Genomic DNA, 18,235 nt, shown 5'->3' on the forward strand with positions numbered 1-18,235 from the left:
TAGTGCCACCGAATCCAAGGTGCATCTTTCCAGCTCCAAATATGCGGCGTAGGTGATTTCCTTGTAACGTGTACACAGCCTACTCGTGTATCACGTGTGTGTATGTATGTATCCATGTGTGTAGTATATGCACCCAAGTAAATTTGTACAGAGGAACGAGCTACCGGAATATCCGCGCAAAATGTCAGACTGCTTGAATTAGTACTACAAATATCGGCTTCATCTAAATGTGGCTCGTGAAATGGGCACAGATGTAATTGGAATGGCATAACTTCAAACTTAACTAGACCTATTTTTTACCACTACTTTTCTCCATACTTGTGCTATGTATACTAATTATCCATCAGGACTCAAGAATATTTTTCTCAACACTATATAGTTTGTAACGTTGACGAACGAAAATACCCTAAAACTCATCCTCTTACCTGTATATTCTTGTAGACTATCAAAATGGAGTCCTCAGCCAATCTTCGCACCGCACGACATTGCACGAACTGAAAAAAACATAATCACCATTAATATCAAGAGGAAATTGAGAGAAGACGATTGGAGAGAATTAGAGATACGTGGTCGAATATTTATCAGGTTAAATTGACAAGATTAACTCGACTATGAAGTATCGATGGTATTCGTTCGTATCTATATAATAATATAAATGATGAAACGAAGACGAGAAAGAAAATTGGGACACCAGTGGCGTTTTGCTGGAGAGTAGCTAACTTTTCAGACTCTGGCAAAAAGGGGAGACTAAAAAATGAGACTGAGGGATGCAGGCAGATGTCACACACACGACTTTAAAAGCAGCGATAGCAGAACTCGAAATGAAGTTACGATGATGCGATTCGTTCGTAAAATTTGTTATCTCGTCAAATTTTCTTACGCGTGTACAACAATGCAGAAATTATTTCTTGCGGTTGAAAAATATCGCAGAGTCTATTCGAGGACTGTCTTTAAATTTATAAATGAGTGGAAGATTGCTTCTTATATCAGGCTCTATTTTCGTTATTGCATCTTTATAGAGCCGGAGTCTAAATGATCCTTGGGACACAGTAGTATATTAAAGGACTCGTAGCAAAGATCTTTTTTCTGGTACAAATAAAATGAAGATTGCATTTTCGCTGACATGCTCGACAGGAGCCAAGAATTCCGGGACTTTGCTCTGTGCCCATTGCTTTCAAACTCGTCCAGTTTCATACATGATACTTGCTCTCTCTCACACACACACACATTTCTACACTAATTCTTTGATTTTCTTCCCCCTCTTTTTAAGCCTCTAGCAATTTTCTCTATTATTTTCCCCATATTTTTCTTCGTTTATACTCTGTCTCGCTGTTTATTCTTTTCCCCCTATCAAAGCATGTTATTCCATACAGTTCGATATTTTCAATGATTCTGTCGATACGCCACGAGAAACAACCACTATCACCAAATACTAACTTTTTGATATTTTTTCGATCACACGACCTTTTCCCTCTCCAATAATATCTCTACGATCGTGCAAAAATGTTAAAACAAGAATTCTGTAAAATATGAAATATCACGAAAGCCTCCTATATATATATATATATATATATATATATATATACTCTCTAAATATTAAGGTCGAGAGAAACAGAGAGAACTATGTACCAAAATTTATGCAGTATAATTACGACAATATTCAAATGTTATTTTCATAAAACGTTCTAAATTATTAATCGAAAAAAAAGGAACGAGTAAAAATTTTAATTACCACATAAAAATTGCAACAACAACGTTTTCAATTAACCTCAAATTACTTGAAAAATAAAATTAAAAATCATCTCTCGTGGTAAATAAGTTGGTAGGAGTTACAGTATTTAAACGAGGATTTTCAATGTTTCGCTATACTCACTGACAGTTCTGTGTAAAACGTTCGTTATTTTTTATCATAGTTCCGACAGAATGTATCGCTGACAGCGTAACGAATCCTGCGGTAGGAAAACTCGTTTTTTATAAACCGGTTAACGATAGATTGATCAATCACGAGCTACCATTTGCACTACGTCACCTTACAGCTCGATGATGGAAATCCAATGTGACCGAGCGTAAAACATCCCTCAACCACGTAACAGCTACTGAAAAATATTCATTCGATCTTTCTTGGTAGCCGAGAAGGGGGGGGGGGGTAGGAGGAGGAGGGAGGTCTTCCTCGACCAACTTACGAGTAAATAATGGTTGTTTATTAATATTTCATACAACTTGAAACTTTTATACCACACTTTAGCGATTGATCTCTCTTTTTATAAAACGAAGATTTATTATTTATCCTGTCGAAGGACACTTGTTAGGGGACGGAATTGAAAAAGTTTCCCGGTGCGTATACGTTTGAGAAAATGAACGGTGAGACAGCGGAAAAAAGTTGTAAGAAATAAATATCTCGGTAGCTTTAGTGATTATAAATGTCTTCCTTGTATTCATGCATTTATAACAATTTGCGTTCCTTCAGAAGCTATCAAAACTAAGTTTTTCAGGAAATTTATCATTTTTTCGGAACACCCTGTACATGTACAGGGTGTTTCTCTAAGGATGGTGTATGAGAGGTATTAATCATGTTATTGACTATATCACTCTCAGCATTATAGTTTAATTTATTGTTAAACGTGCAGTGAGCGAGATTATTGAAGAAGAACAAATATTTATAGTGTGAACATCGAGTGGAGAATCAATATATATTTTATTAAATTTCATAATACAGAGAGAGTGTGTTTACTTTAACTCGATCCAGAGCGTGGATGTAAAATTACTTTTATCTCTGTAAGTATAGAAGATATAAATTTTTCCATAACACCTTTGTAGATTTAAATAAAAAAAATCGACAAGGTCTCAGGAAAAAAATTAGCAACTCTTATAATTAATAGGATAAATTAATTTTTCATCTACTTAAGATGTGTGAAAATTAGTGAACACTATATGCGCCAAGTGCACAACTACTATAGTCAAATAACAAGATTCTATATAGCATTGTTAGAAAAACACCCTGTATACGAAATACTGCAGCGTCCCAGAACGCCCAGTCTCAAACCCCATTCGTAATTGCCTCGTAAAACCTTGGACAAGAACGCGAGATTAACTTTCGTCTCCTAACCAACTCAATTTTCATACTCCCTGAAATAATATCCCGAGCGAAGACAGCTGATACGAAAGTTCCCTTCTCCTTACCCAGTTAATACTCGTCGTATCAATTTTATCACCAACATGCTGGGTGAAAAAACAAACACCACCACAGAATACTTAACTCAAACAAGAGATCAGCATTCGGAGCATAAATACAGAAATAGTAATTTTTTCAAACGTGATTTATAAACCTGCAGTGCTTATAGATATCGTTTGTGACTACACGAAAACATCGAGTTAATGAAAAAAACAAACAGAAAGAATTTTTCAAAGTTACACACTTTGCTACGTGTTATCGGTGGAGATTAAACGATAAAACGAATTCCTATACGGAACGATCCGAGATTTATTACGAATAGGGCCGAGGGTCGACAAGGTCGTTGGATTAAAACGTAAAGCATAAAGTATAGGAAAAAGCAGAGACTGGCAGACTATGCAAGCTTTACGAGTTCTTAACGATAAATTTGCCAAGAGAGGGAAGAATAATCAGTTTCTGTCGCGGCTGTATCGTCGAGATAGGACTTTTATTAGCCCGAAGATGCTATTGACACAAGCTGCACTCCGCAGTACGAGAGAATTGATCGAGCGACGCGAATAAGCTTTGAAAAATCTATAATTCAGTGCTATTTTATGTCACGAGTATACGCGAGATTGTTAGACGTGCTAAGTCCTAGGATAATATTCATGAATTGATAAATACTGGATTATTGCCAGACTCTTTGGCCTCGGTCTCGTCTTTGAAGCTTGTATATAGTTGAGGGGTTAATGTTTATTTTATTTATAGTGCAGAACAAAACAGCTGTTAATTGGGAATTTATTGTTTGGGTTTGTTACAAGAGGAGGGGGGGGGGGGTATATAATCGTTGGTATATGATCAATAAGATTACACAGAGTGTGCGATGTGGTTGAATAAATGTAGAAAAGAAAAGAACGAGGAAAAGAAGGTTGGAAAATTCTAGAAAATTGTTTGCAAAGCTTTTTTTGCAATTTAATTCCATTTTGCTTCAAGAGAATCTTGGAACTTTTGGAATGGATGAGATGAAAAACTCGAGGAAGAGGAAGAATTATTAAAATCAATCTCAAAAGTTTGGATTTGTCTCTGTAATCAGATCAAGAGGTCGTGTATTTGTTTCTTTACGGTATCTTCTTCTTCAAAGGTCACCTTTATGGAAATAAAATAATAATTGTAACTTTAGTTCCTTGTGTTCTGTGAAATACCGCTCTTGACTTCGATAACATTGACATATAAATCCCAAGAATGTTTTTAGTGTAAAAAGTAGTTTGTTATTGCTTTTTTTTTTTGTTTTCAGGCGATTGCAAGAACTCGATCCAGCGAGATTGTTTGGCAGGTCGAGAGAAAAACTGGATCAAAACAGAAACTGGGCGGTGGTGTTGACTGTATTTACATTTTTTTAACGCGTCTACAATAGCTGTACATGTAGCAGCTGAGCCAAATGTTATCTACAGAGACTTTCGTCGAAATGCGATAAGAGCTCTCGTGCGTTGAACGCGTCATGTTCTGTCATATTGCCACTCGCCCATTGCTCGCACATTGCAAATCGCATCCAACTACTTCAGCAAAAACATCGTTCCAACTACTCACACCGAATACTCATTTTTTCTTTAGATTTTCGAATTTTTTATTCCCAATTCCAAATTAATTAAAACGAGCAACGAAAACTTCGTTAAAAAGAGGAGTAAAGTGAAAATGGAAGAACGAACGTGGAGCGGGTCATGCGTAATTTTTTTAATCATACAAATTTCGCGCCAGATACATATTTGTGTAACAGAGTGGGGTCGTTAAAAACCCTTGATTGTTCAACTTTGCGAAATTCTCGCTAGTAATTAGTGCGTTTTGTCAATTAGGGATAAGAAATATCATTTTTTAATAGAGTAATAATTAACGGTACCAATTTTAATATATGTGCAATACTTTGGATGACTTTCTAGGTTCTAGTAAACTTTTTCTCTTGCCTACTTCATTACTCATTCGTAGGGGCGTTAAACGCGATAGTAATGGGCGATATTTTACTAACTTCTGCTGTTACGATAGAACTTTCCTTATCTAAACACCTGCTATCTAACAGGGCATTGTCACGAAAAATATCTAAATATTGCGCGCTATATCTGTAGTATCGAACAATTTGTCTTGACATAATTTTTGGTCTATAAATATATTTTTAATTACCGATGTTTCCGCGCAGCGTTATTTTTTTTTTTTTTTAATTGAAATAATCGCTGTACATCGCATTAAATGTTGGTGTATTAACTTGAAACTACCGGTATCCAGCATTTCTTGGCCATTTGCGGAGCGTTAATTTGGTAACATTTGATAATTGCGAGACGGAAGGAAGTAACATTTGTCACGGTCGCTGCTGGCTTAGTTTGAAAGCTCATTTGCGAGGCAATTAATTTAATTGGAAGAACTATCGAGCGCCAATTGACAGTGAAGCGTCCAACGATCTGACGTTTAAATCGCATGGCGATCCTTAAACGTATTTTCATTATGCTCTCTCCTTCTCTCTCTCTCATTCTCCCGTGTCCCTTCTTTTCCTCTCTATACGTATATAAAACGCTTCGGATGACAGAACAAACAGAACCCGATTGTTTCGATTTGTCGACAGCACATCAATCGCCACATCTTTATTCATTTTTTACCTCTAAACTAACTACAATAGACTTCGATCATGGCTGTCATACTTTTATATACGCTCCATTTCAAGAAAAATAAATATTATAAAAAGTCCGATCTATCTTTTTTATCAATAGCATAATTAATCAAACAATTATAGCATATATCATTGAATTATTAATGCTGAGCTATTAAAATTTAATTAAATATTTGCAGTTAAATAAATTAATTGATATTTTTCGTTAAGATTGTTTTTATTATTAATTTGGCTGCTATAAATTTTATAAAAGCATAATTTGCACTTTTGTTGCATATCTCGAAGAGATAACATGTTTTATAGTATTGATAAAGGCATCTAAATTGGAGTAGCGTTTGAACAATCCATACGTTCATCTGCCTCCGTGGCGCAATCGGCTAGCGCGTTCGGCTGTTAACCGAAAGGTTGGTGGTTCGAGCCCACCCGGGGGCGCACTTATATTTTTCTTTATACAATTTTTTATATAGTTTAAAATATTTATTGTGATTGCAAAAAATATATATATTTTATAAAATGAGGATTTGTAACAACCAACGTATACCGTAGCATATTTTTCAAATAAATAAATAACTGTATATTTTTTTAAAGAAATATGTTTATCAATAAATATATAAAACTTATGAAACCAGTCAAAACTACATTTGTTTATAATATTCATGTATAAAAATTACTTAATCGATTAAAAGTTTTCTTTGTTGATTAAACAAATTTAGTACACAATTTACTTATGACACCAGCTGGTAGCCACGTGCACAGCGTGACAGTGAGCACTTGTATACTCAACTTCCCCCCTCCACCTCTCTCCACGTCTCGCACTCCTACCATCATAATCAAAGCTTCAGTGAGTCGCCGACAGATGGCTACTTACGGTTTCTTCTTTCTTGAAAGTAATATTATATATTCAACTAGATATAATCGAACGCTGAACGGTGAAGCGTGTCTTCAGTAGGGTCTATTACTGATCCTATTAGCAAATGATGATTGCGGGAGATGATCATTATGATTAAACTCCACTCACGGCAACTCAAACTATCGCTGAGTTGTTGGTGAAAGAGCTGATGCTAACTGAAGATGACCTTTTCTCGTTGAGAACAGAAGTTGCTCGTAAACGTATAACCGTTGTGTTTACAGCAATTCGTGTATAGGTCGCTGACGTAATTTTAGCTAGGATGGTTACGAAAAAAGGAGAGGCGCTGTATAAGATATGGAAGAGGTTGTGACAGGAATGTTGTCATTGTCTAAGAAGTGAAATTATACACGGTGTTTCTTTAATTATGACACCTACTAGAGTTGGTGTATTTATCTACAGGGTGTCCCAAAAGTACCGAACAGCGGAAAATCTCGAAAACGAAATGTTTTAAAACATAAAGAACTTCTAATATTTGCGAAACTATTGCTATTAGATTGTAAAGCAGGTCTGACCTTGAGTAAGAAATCTAGTTAGTGTGAAGGCTACCTTAATTTTTTATAATGAAACTTACTATTTTTCGGTTATATATTTTGGAAGCTAATCTCTCAAGAGCTTTCCAAAACACTATTCTAACATATAATTTTATCCCCAGTTATTCACTAGACAGTTCGACTTAAAGTTAAAAGCAGATGTGTGACTAAGCGTGTGTATGCGTAGAGCCTGCGTACACTAGTATAGCTAAATCCATACCCATATGGAATATTAAATTGAAATATCCAGTGAAAGGCTGAATGAAATTATACTTTAGCATAATGCTTTGGAAAGCTCTTGAGATAAGCTACAAGAATATGCTATTAAAAATAGGAGGTTCGACTTAAAAAAATCAAGATGACCTTCATACAACCTTCAATGCTTTACTCAAGGTCAAAGCGATTTTACCATCTAATAGAGTTTTAAAGATACTGCAACTTATTCCTAATCTCTTTCCTTCTAAAACTCTTAATTTTCAAGATTTTTTCTATTCCGGAATTTTAAGTTACTCTCTACAACACTGTTATCTATTATATAGCAAAATTATCATATTACATTTAAGTATTAAACCTGGTGAGCGAGAAAAGTTAAGAAAAAACAATATATATATATATATAATAAAATATAAAAATTAATGCTGTAACATTTTATTAAATTAGATAATTGGTAGTGGGTGCATAAATACCATAGTCAAATAACACAATAGTGTATACCACCGTTACAGAAAAATCCAGCACATGTGGTCTGATACTCTGATACGGGGCGAATAAACGCTTAAATCTTGCGAAATGCCCACCCTGAATGTAAACTGAAGGTATTAAATACCAAGTAGTAAACACGTATCGTAAGGGGTTAATGCTTACATTTATAATATTTACACAATATAATCCAAGAGTGATTGTTTGAGCCGTGTAGAATGCATGCGTCATGTTTAGTATGATACGAGAAATATATTCATAGCATCGTTGTTTTAATGAGAGCAAAATGCATATTCAAAGAGCAGACTAATTTCATGTCACTCCGATGTCATATTTCTGATAAAACGAATCTAGAGAGAAGCATCGTCTTGTATATCCGTTGCTATTAATAAAAACAGTAATTTCCTATTTCTTCTATTTCTGTCCCATCCTTCCAGAATTATTGATGGACCGAGGAAGCATTTATTATACTATAGAGTGGTACAATAATTGGGCTGACAAATTATATGAATGGGCATGGAGCAGAGTTTTATCGCTGCGGTGCATCGGAGAAGCAATATAGTGGTACAATTTCATATCGCTTTCCGTTTGATTGCGTTGAATGGGCTTGACGGCGTTGCTAGTACACGTCGAAGGACCGCATCTAGTGAAGTTAAGTGGAAAACACTATTTGCTAGCATCGTATACTTGACATCGATTGACCATGAAAATCTTTCTCTCTTAATTCTTTATCCCAAAATTATTGATCCGTGGAATAATTGAGCGGAAAATCCTATATTCCCCAGCATCGATCTGCCACTCGATGACCATGAGAACAGGTTAAATCCCTAATTTTGCACATAGATCACTGTATCGTTCTCGGGAAAATTCCTATCATTTCGCAACGCTCTATTGAAATGAGAATAATTTAAACGCTATATTTATCCGAAGAGCTGCTCCATAAAAACTTGGAGAACCGTCATATGTAAATAACTTTATACATATTCGAAAGAGGTCGAATCAATTTTCAGGCCAGGTTTCATATCCAATTCCATGGATAACGACAAGACTACTCTGCATCCAAACACCTAATAAGCAAGGCGCGAATCTGCATCTGCCAAATTCTCATTTCAATGGGCCAGTGTGAGCCAGCATAAATAAATGCGCATTGTAATTTGCATCTTTTAATCCTCCTTGGGCAAATCAATTGAGAAGGAGGAATTGGAGCGAATAATCTATTAGATTGTTCTTAACGAGGCAGTTCTTAGCGACTCATCCGCCGGTCAAACTGAGAAAAAGCGTATATATACGTTCACCTGTACTATATATACATAGGAATAGTAAATATATTCTTATATCCCCCTAGAGAGGGTTGAGAGATGGGGGAGAGTATAGGTGTAGAAAAAGAAGGAGAGTATTGATATATAGCTGGAAGGTGCTGAGGAAAGTCATTATCGTGACAAAGGTATCGGGCCAATCGGAGAGGAGCAAGGGGGAGTGTGGAGATGAGAGAGAGAGAGAGAGAGAGAGAGAGAAGTTAGAAAAGGAGAGAGTCGAAGGGAGAGGCTATCAGGAAGCTTTAGTTGGAAGCGGAGAGTGACGCGTCACGCAGTGGCACAGTTCTGCCATTTGGTGGTGCGACAAAAAAGCGAAGATGGAGGGTTTGACTGGTAAAAAGATCGGTTAAAGTCAGGTGGGAGCGTGTACGTTATAGGCCTCCCCCCCCCCCCTTATCTCTCTCCCTCTCTTTCACACTCTCAGCAGCACTCCTCAATATTTCTACTTCTCCCAGCATTTTTGTCTTCTTAAAGATAGATAAGCCATTGTAGCAAGGCAGCATTTATTCTCGATGGACGGATGGAAGAATGGATGGACGGATAGAAGCAGCGTGAAACGAGCTGAGAGACGAATCGATGGAGAAAGTGAGATAAGCTGGCTGCTCGGCTGGTGTAAACGATAGATGGACGTGGATCGAATCGAATAGAAAAAGTCGGCAAATGGACAGATAGAGAAGTGCTCGGCAAGTGAATAAGATCGATAGGGAACTGATAGATAGTAGAGAGAAAAGGCTTATATACAGACCAACATGTAAGTGAGTTAAAATTGTTCGACTTGTTCCTCCACTTTTATTTCCTCTGTTTTATCCTCTCCTACTTTATTTTCTATTCTCGTCTCTGTACTACGCTTCTGCTCTGCCTTTCCACTCTCTGGAACCTGACCTCTTCCTCGAGGTCCCTGCACCAAGAGAGAGCCTGTAATTCTGCACTGGCTTTATATAGAAACGTTGACTATCGGGCCTTCCTTCGGTGCTCGAGCAACCGAAAGCTTGATTAACTACTATTGCATGCCATGCTCAACCTCCATCCATTTCCCTTCTTCTTTCCCTTTCTCCATGCTTTTTCTCTCCGAGTGCACTTTATCAACCATCCTCGTGTGATCTTAGAGAGCACCTCCAAGTACAATCGCCTCCGATCCGTCGATCCCAATATACAACGGAACAAAAATCCATAACTGTGAGCAGGGTGGGGGAATAACTTTTTGTGCGTCTTGGATATCCCAGTCATTTGTAAAAATATGAAAAATTCTTCCGTACGAAACTTACGCGAGATACGAAAGGGATTTATTGTGATACAAACTGTGTTCGCATGGCTGAGGTTTATAGGAGATTTGAAGGTCATCTTCGGTTTTACATTTTTTGATATTTTCATATTGCGAATCGTGTGGATGTTCGGGGTTGAAAATGTTATTGCCTTATCTTGTATATAGGGTGTTCTAAATTTTTTGTGCACGTGGGATATTTTTTGTTCGTCTTATTTTTAAAATAAAATGTTTCTGTGTGTTTTTGGTATATTTAACAGTTTATGGGGATTGGATGTATTGAGTTGACTTTGGGAGGCGTGATGAAAGACATGATGGTTACTTTATGTTTTCTATATGGAAATTTGTATCTTTTGATGCATCTTTGTAAATAATTTGAAGCGATTTACAAAACATTATATATGAATTTATCATTTTATCCAGTCGTTCGGTATAAATATTGAGATTTGAAATTATAAGTATAGGTGAGAGTTGCTATGTGTATATGTATGCGTAGGAATCATGCATGCTATTTTAGTCAAAGCCATACCTTTATATATATGCAATTTTAATTCAAAATATCTGGTGAGTTACTGGGTGAAACGATAATTTCTTATAGTGTTTTAGAAAATTCTTGAAATAAGCTACAAAAATATAAAATAAAATATGTAGATGCTATATGCAAAATATTTCACGTTTTAACTTCATGTTCTTCAGCATATCCACTAAGATCTAACCAATACAGTTATTCCAATAATTTTTAAAACTACCAAAAATATTCACGAATTAGTTGTTCTCTAACTAAAATGAACAAGCAGGTAATTAGTGCATCAGAATTTTTTGGGACACCCAGTATACACCGTACATTAGTTCTAGCATGCCATTTAATTCTACTCGGTTCTCTAAACTTTCAGCCCCTTTTTGAAAGACAAGTTTCTGAAGCATTATACAATTAATGTCGTGGGGAGAATGTGCAAGTTGTGTAAAAATAAAAGTGAAAAAGGGTATTTTAATGTAAATAGAAAAAAGATTGCATAATATAGACTTCATTACTTTTGATTAAAAGTTCAATGGACCGTTCTACCCGAACAAATTCATAGCTCTTTTTCTTTGTTTCCCTTCTCCTATTCACCAGTTTCTCAAGTTTTACCTCTATATTTCACCGACTCGGTCCTTATAATCGTCGAATGTTTCCCGGCTCTTCCCTACGAGCTTCATCTGCACTTCCAAGGGCTTCCTGGCGATCGAAGAGACTCCTCAGGGTTAAGCGTGCAACCCTGTTTATACATGAAATCTAAACCTCTATACTAAGACTCGTTGTTTTCTGCCAATAAGAATTTTTCTCCCAAATTATTTCTATGAAATTACAGAGTCACCTGTGCCAACGATGACTCTTCGCGAAGAATGTCAAAGGTTAAAAGTTGAAGCTGTAAACGTTTAGGAATATCGTCGTTGAGGCGTGTAGTTCTTGAAGAGGGTGAGAAGAGCGAAGATGGTAAAGGTTATTCGGGCAGTGGGAGATGTTAAACTAATTGACGACAATGGTATCCAGAGGGCAGTAACGCTTCGTGCACGGGTCAAAACACAAATAAAGCTACGCCTAGGTGTTACGCTTAAAGTCTAGGGCTTGCTTTCACCCCTTGCGTCGAGTCAGCGTTATTCCTCTTCTAAAGGTGAGTCTGGCTGAACCCTCTTCACATTATTTCCCCAAGTTTCTCTCAAACGGAAATTTCATTCCTACCGTATCGCATTCGAATTATATAAAATAAACCGTCCTATTGTGCTTATTTAGCGTTTAAATGTAACCTGACATCTCAACGGTATTGTTGTACATACTATAGTGTATATACAGGGTGTCATTTTAGTTTGCGCAAAAACGTGACATTCGTATAAAGCGAATTATTTTAAGACAAAAATTCTTATACCACTTTTTTACACAACTCTTAATTAAAAAGTTATTAAGAATTAAAAATGTATTATTTGGAAACATATTATTCCCAAAAAAACCTCGGTAATGTCTGACCAATGCAAGAAAAAGTTATTAGAAGATTCCACCAATAAAAAATCTCGAAGAATTAATTTTTAATCTTTAATAACTATTTGATTAATCATTCGTTAAATAAAAAAATGCTACAGAAATTGTATTCTTAAAGTGTGATTCGCTAATATGAAATTATCGGTTTGGCATCAATCAGCCAAACACCTTGTATATATATACAGAAGAAAAAATAGCTATACATAGGAATGATCGTGGAAGATAGTCGAAAACATAACGTGGCCGGCAAATTGTGTTGGACCCTCTGACCGAGGCTTTTCCATTTCCGTAGATTTTTCCCATGGGTCAAAGTCAAGGCAGTGAGACGGGTAAACTCGATCCTGGCAAAGCTCGTAACTGTATCTTCTGGAGTGGCCGGTCGTCCATACACGTCCAAACAAGGAACATAACAAAACTCTTACCTTCCCTCTAATTTCGTCCTTTTAACTCTTTCGGATAAACGGGAGAAAAAGTCCAGTTTTAGCAGAAGCGACGTCTATAAAAAGAGAGAATGGAGAAAGTTTGTGGGTAATAAATAGCAGATCTTGTGTGGAATGTAAGGAATAGGTGGTTCAATGTGGGCGACACGCGATGCTAATCGTCGATGGCGATCAGGAGAAAGTAATTTGTGCCACGATCCTCGTCGAGCAGTTTTCCTTCCTTGCGCAGCTAACGATCGACCGTGTTACGGCCATCAGCGCTATAGCAGGTCGAGTTAGCTGCTTGTGTAACGAGTCTACAGCCTGTACTACCTACTGCGATAAAACCACCTAATAAAGATCTCTCCTTCCATCCCAACTGAAAAACTTCCACGCTCGAACCTACTAATTCAATAACATGTCAAAGGTCAACGCTTAAATTTTCATAGAAACGAGTCTAACGGGACAATAATTCTTCGATACTCCACAGTCTACGAACGATACGAGCAAAGCTTCGGTGTTTTATTTATTGGGGGATAAGAATTTTAGTAAAATGCAAGATTTTAGATTCGATGTGAGGTCGAAAAGGTTTGGGTAAAAGGTTGTGGTGAAGAGGGGAGGGGGGGATATTGTGTAATAGTGTGTGTATAGAAGCAGACTGCATAGCTGATTCGAGAAATTCGTGGCAAGCTGTGCAGTGATGGCATGAAGAGGGAAGTGTAAGGGTAAGGATTGCTTATACTGTACAGGGAAGCGTTCCAAACTTCTCAGTTGCTGTTTCAGCTACTACCAGAATCGATGGACCAGTTATAATTCTTATTAATAATATATACTCTTGGATTTATTTTATTATTTATTTCTATTGTAAATTATGCAAATTTTCTTAGTGAGATTTTAAATTCTATAAGAAATCGAAAAAGGAGATTTGAATAATTTATTGTTGTCGAATGAGAGACTGTATTTTAACATTGTACAGAAATAGACTGCATGGTTCATTCGAGAAATTTTTGGAAGTTTGTACTTTACAGTGATGGAGTGGAACATATTTTGAGTTACTATTAGAATCCATGAACCAGTTATGATTATTTTAATATTAGCATGCTTTATTTTTATTTCTATCCTTTTATGTAACATGTTTCTTTTTTTTTGGTATATAAGAGGGATTGTAAGATGAAATCGAGCCAGTGTTATGCAATGATATGTATTAGAAGGGCTGAATGGCTGATTTGAGAAATTCGTGACAATCTATGCATTGATGGAACGAAGACACCATAAGGGTAAAGGTAAAGGAAGGGTTGGTTCTAATATTATCTCGTTACCAACTTGTCAACTATATTTTGAGTTATAAAACCGATGAACCAGCTACGACAATTCTTATTAGCCTAGTTTATTTTTCTCTCTATGCAAATTATGTAATATTTTTTATTTTTGAAAATGTAAAAATACTTGTAAAACGAAAAAGTTTTCAATGAAAATTATCGAGCGAGTATTATGTAATAATATATAGAAATGCTGCGTGGCTGACTCAAGAAATTCATGACAGACCGTGCAGTGATGGAATGTAGAGAGAGTGTAAGGGTAGTTAAAGGAAGGGCTGGTTACAATACGGTCTCGTTACAAGCTTCTCAACTACATTACGAGCTACTACGAGAATCCACGAACCATTTACGACTCTCTCCATTAGTCCTCCCGTAAATTCATTTTATTATTTATTTCTGTGCATATTAAACAATATTTTTAATTTTCGGTGTGTAATAACGCTTAATTGTAACATGAACAATTTTTTCAATGCAAGTCATCCAGCGAATATTATATGTAATAGTATATAGAATATAGCTTCCATTGCTGAATCAAGAAATTTATGTCAGGCTGTGCAATGATGGAACGAAGAGAGGCTGTAAGGGCGAATGTAAAGGAAGGGTTGGTTACAATATGGTCTCGTTACAAGCTTCTCAACTACATTTTGAACAACTACGAGAATCCACGAACCAGTTACGATTCTGCCCCCCCCCCCCCCCCCCCCATTAGTCCACCCATAAATTTATTTTATTATTTATTTTTATGCAAGTTATGTAACATTTGTAATTTTTCATTATATAAGAACCGTTTGTAAAACAAACAAGTTTTTAGTGACAGTCATCGATGTAGTGTTTTGCGATAATAAGTGATAAAGGGGTTCGTGTCTGATTCGAGAAATTCGTGAAAGACTGTGTACTGTGATGCTATAAAAACAGGTTGTAAGGGTAAATAAAAAGGAAGGGCTGGTTATACAATATGGACTCGTTACACAAGCTTCTCAACTACATTTTAAGTTACTACGAGAGCCAACAGACCAGTTACGACTCTTCCCACTGGACCACTCGTAAATTCATTTTATTATTTATTTCTACACAAATTATGCAGATTTTCTTAGTTTCTCAGCAGTCTTTGTTCCTCTTCGGGCAAGATCGTATGTACGTAGCTTATAAGGCCACGTAGAACAGCCGGAAATGCTACAATCCCGGACAATTGCACTGGATTCCGAGGAATCTTGTCGACTCTACAACAGAATACAATCCACCTGGCACGACAGATCCTACCAATTTAGCTCTCAACTACCCCACACCCCCACCCCCTGTCTTCATTCCAGTATTATTATATTCGTGACTAAAAAAATCCTAAATATTCAATTGGCTCGATCAGATAGGAAAATATTTCAAAGGAAGTTTTCATACATGCCCTTTATCTATGCAAGGCTCACGTAGATGACACAGTCATCAGAACTCGCTTAGATAAGAAGATGAACTTCCGACCACACTTGGCTGAGATAAGTCCACTTGATACCTGAAACATGAGGGAAGTAAACTTTGCCATCAACCTGCTTGCTTGATAATTCATTGATCGATGCTTTCCATGAGAGTTTTGCTCTCTTGAAAAATTCCCTCTATTTTCTATGATCAAGATATACAAGACACGTTGGAATCGCTGAGTAGCTAGCGAAGAAATGGGTGAAGATAGGGAGGAGTGGTGATAATTTTATTGGCAACGAACAAGTTCTGTGCAATAAGTTAAGCAGTGGACCAGTTGAGAATTGGTTGCATATGTGGGGTATTAAGGGTTTTCGGTATAACACGGTTGATAATGAAGGGTGTGTGTGGAGGGGGGGGGGGGGGGTGGGGCTTAGGATCGAAGGGGAGTAGCCACACCGTTTGAATCTGGTCCAAATTGTTACCACATCGTGAGCCCTCGTAGTAAATTGCTGCGCATATCTGTTTTGTAAGGGGCGCTTCGGCTAAAGTGGCTTAATGACACACTGAAAGAGCAAAGTGCCCCTTCTCCCCCCCTCCTCACCCCCCCCCCCCCCCCCGCCCTCTCTTCATACCCCACCAAACAAACCTTGCTCCACTATACCTTGCTTTTTCAAACTTTCTAATCATTCGTGCAACACTTTCTTTTCCCCTCACTTTTCTCTTAGCTATACAATATTTGAAAAACTTGTACGTTCTCGCGATTTTCCTCGTGAGAAAAGTGCACGAGATACTATCAAGGGAGAATAAATGTACAGGGTGTTCCGTCTGAAAGAGGATAGCTGAATAACTCGTGGCCCAGTGGGGATAGTAGAACAAAATTCTGACCAAAGCCTGAAGAAATATATCGAATTGTTTGATTGGTTTGATCTTGAAACGTCATTCGAAGCTTACATCAAATTAACCTTGAATTTTATAAACTGAAAGATGTATTGTTGATTGCACATTTTAAGCAACTTATTTCAATAGTTTTCCAAAATACTATGTGAGTTTATCGTTTTACTTATAGTTTTTCAGTAAATTTATCTATTTTGAATAGTATACATACTAGGATCTTCGTTAATTTGAACAAATTTTGTTATGAAAATAGAACATTTTTTATCCCTGTACCCATTAAATATATCAATTTTTTCATAATATATTTTTAAGTGCAAATAGTAAGAAATTTCGAAAAAATTCTATGCAAAAATATAACACTTACACTGAGAAGAGAGATGTTATTTGAATCGAATAAATATTTATTTGAATAACTACGATTAAAGATCTATTTGATATTGTAATGAAATTTGTATTGTTAAATGGATTAAAACTGATTTGAATTAAATAATCTTTATTCAATTCTGTCCATATTTCAATATAAAGATTCGTTTAAATCAACTGATTTTGTATCCAAGTGTGTAGTTATGGATATATACGTCATCTTATATTTATACTCTTTGGAGAATTTTGAGCGTCGAAGTCTGTATATGTAGATTTTTGTTTCAAATTGAACACCCTGTATATAAGATACCAACCCCCCTCCCCTTTTCCACCCTTAGTTAAAACCAGGCAAGGGATGTTTACTTTTAGCAACGAGCACGATCAATTATTCCTGAGCCTGGTAACAGCACATCGAGCAAACTCCAAAAGTTTATCGACATTTGGGCTTTTGTAAAAATTAAGGGGAAACTTTGAGGGAGACTCGTGTTTCTTGATTTAAAAATGAAGCGATGCTTTTTAGGAGATATATGTATATATATATATATATATACGGGAGTATATTCGCAGGAGTCGAGAGCTGTTAGTCCTTACCCTAGCTATTCTACACTATACTATATCGCGTAGCACAGGAGATCATCCGTTATTGCTGTCGAGGAAATTAATTACTTGCCACAGGCACGCACGGATCAAGCAGAAAAAGTGTCTTTTGGTTTCCACTATATTTTCATCAGAGAAAAAGTCTAATTGTAAAGTATAAAACGAGGAGACGATTGCGGAATGCAGATTGCTATCGCATTTTCAATGTCTGTCATTTGGCTAGTGAAAAATCGAGAATTTCCATTTTCCAATCGTAGAACACACGACGGAATAGGAGAAAAGTCGATGGACGCCCTAACGAATGTATTGGTAAATTTGCTTTTACGGACTATTTGATTGAACTCTCGTTCCAATCTTTGTCAATTACTAGGGGCTTATAGGTATCCTCTCTGTGGTTTACCGTCCATCTCTGTGTACTGCTATATACAGTTCGAGCTTTAACTACGTGCCAAACCAATTCCATCGCGCGCGCGTTTCTACTTTTATATTAATAACTCTCTCCAAAATACATCCTGTAGTATCAGGGTACATTGAACATTTCCACCCAATTTCCACCTTTATATTTTCCAATCTTTAATTAGCGAAATTAACGTATTTCGGTTTCCATCCTCCAATCGGGCATAAGTCAAAGTTTCTCAAATGAACTTTCGGGTTAAACTCGAGAGAACCAAAGTATTACTGACACCTGTCTTACAGTTT

The 18,235-nt window shown here is 36.6% G+C and overlaps 1 protein-coding gene and 1 non-coding gene across 2 annotated transcripts in view; one reads left to right on the forward strand and one right to left on the reverse strand.

Annotated features, from left to right (window-relative positions):
• Positions 1-18,235, reverse strand: part of LOC136774559 (acetylcholine receptor subunit alpha-like) — a 77,540-nt gene that overhangs the window by 38,852 nt on the left and 20,453 nt on the right. Inside the window, exon 3 of the mRNA XM_066728945.1 lies at positions 426-494. The gene's annotated coding sequence lies outside the window, so the exon portion shown is untranslated. The remainder of the gene's footprint in view (positions 1-425; positions 495-18,235) is intronic.
• On the forward strand, positions 6,163-6,236 carry TRNAN-GUU (transfer RNA asparagine (anticodon GUU)). Its single transcript has one exon. It is a non-coding gene; the product is annotated as a tRNA-Asn (tRNA).

This window comes from Prorops nasuta, unplaced genomic scaffold, assembly GCF_024137725.1.
Source record: "Prorops nasuta isolate Cenicafe-Biocafe unplaced genomic scaffold, Cenicafe_Pnas_1.2 PNAS00006, whole genome shotgun sequence".
In the NCBI taxonomy this organism is placed as follows: Eukaryota; Metazoa; Arthropoda; class Insecta; order Hymenoptera; family Bethylidae; genus Prorops; species Prorops nasuta.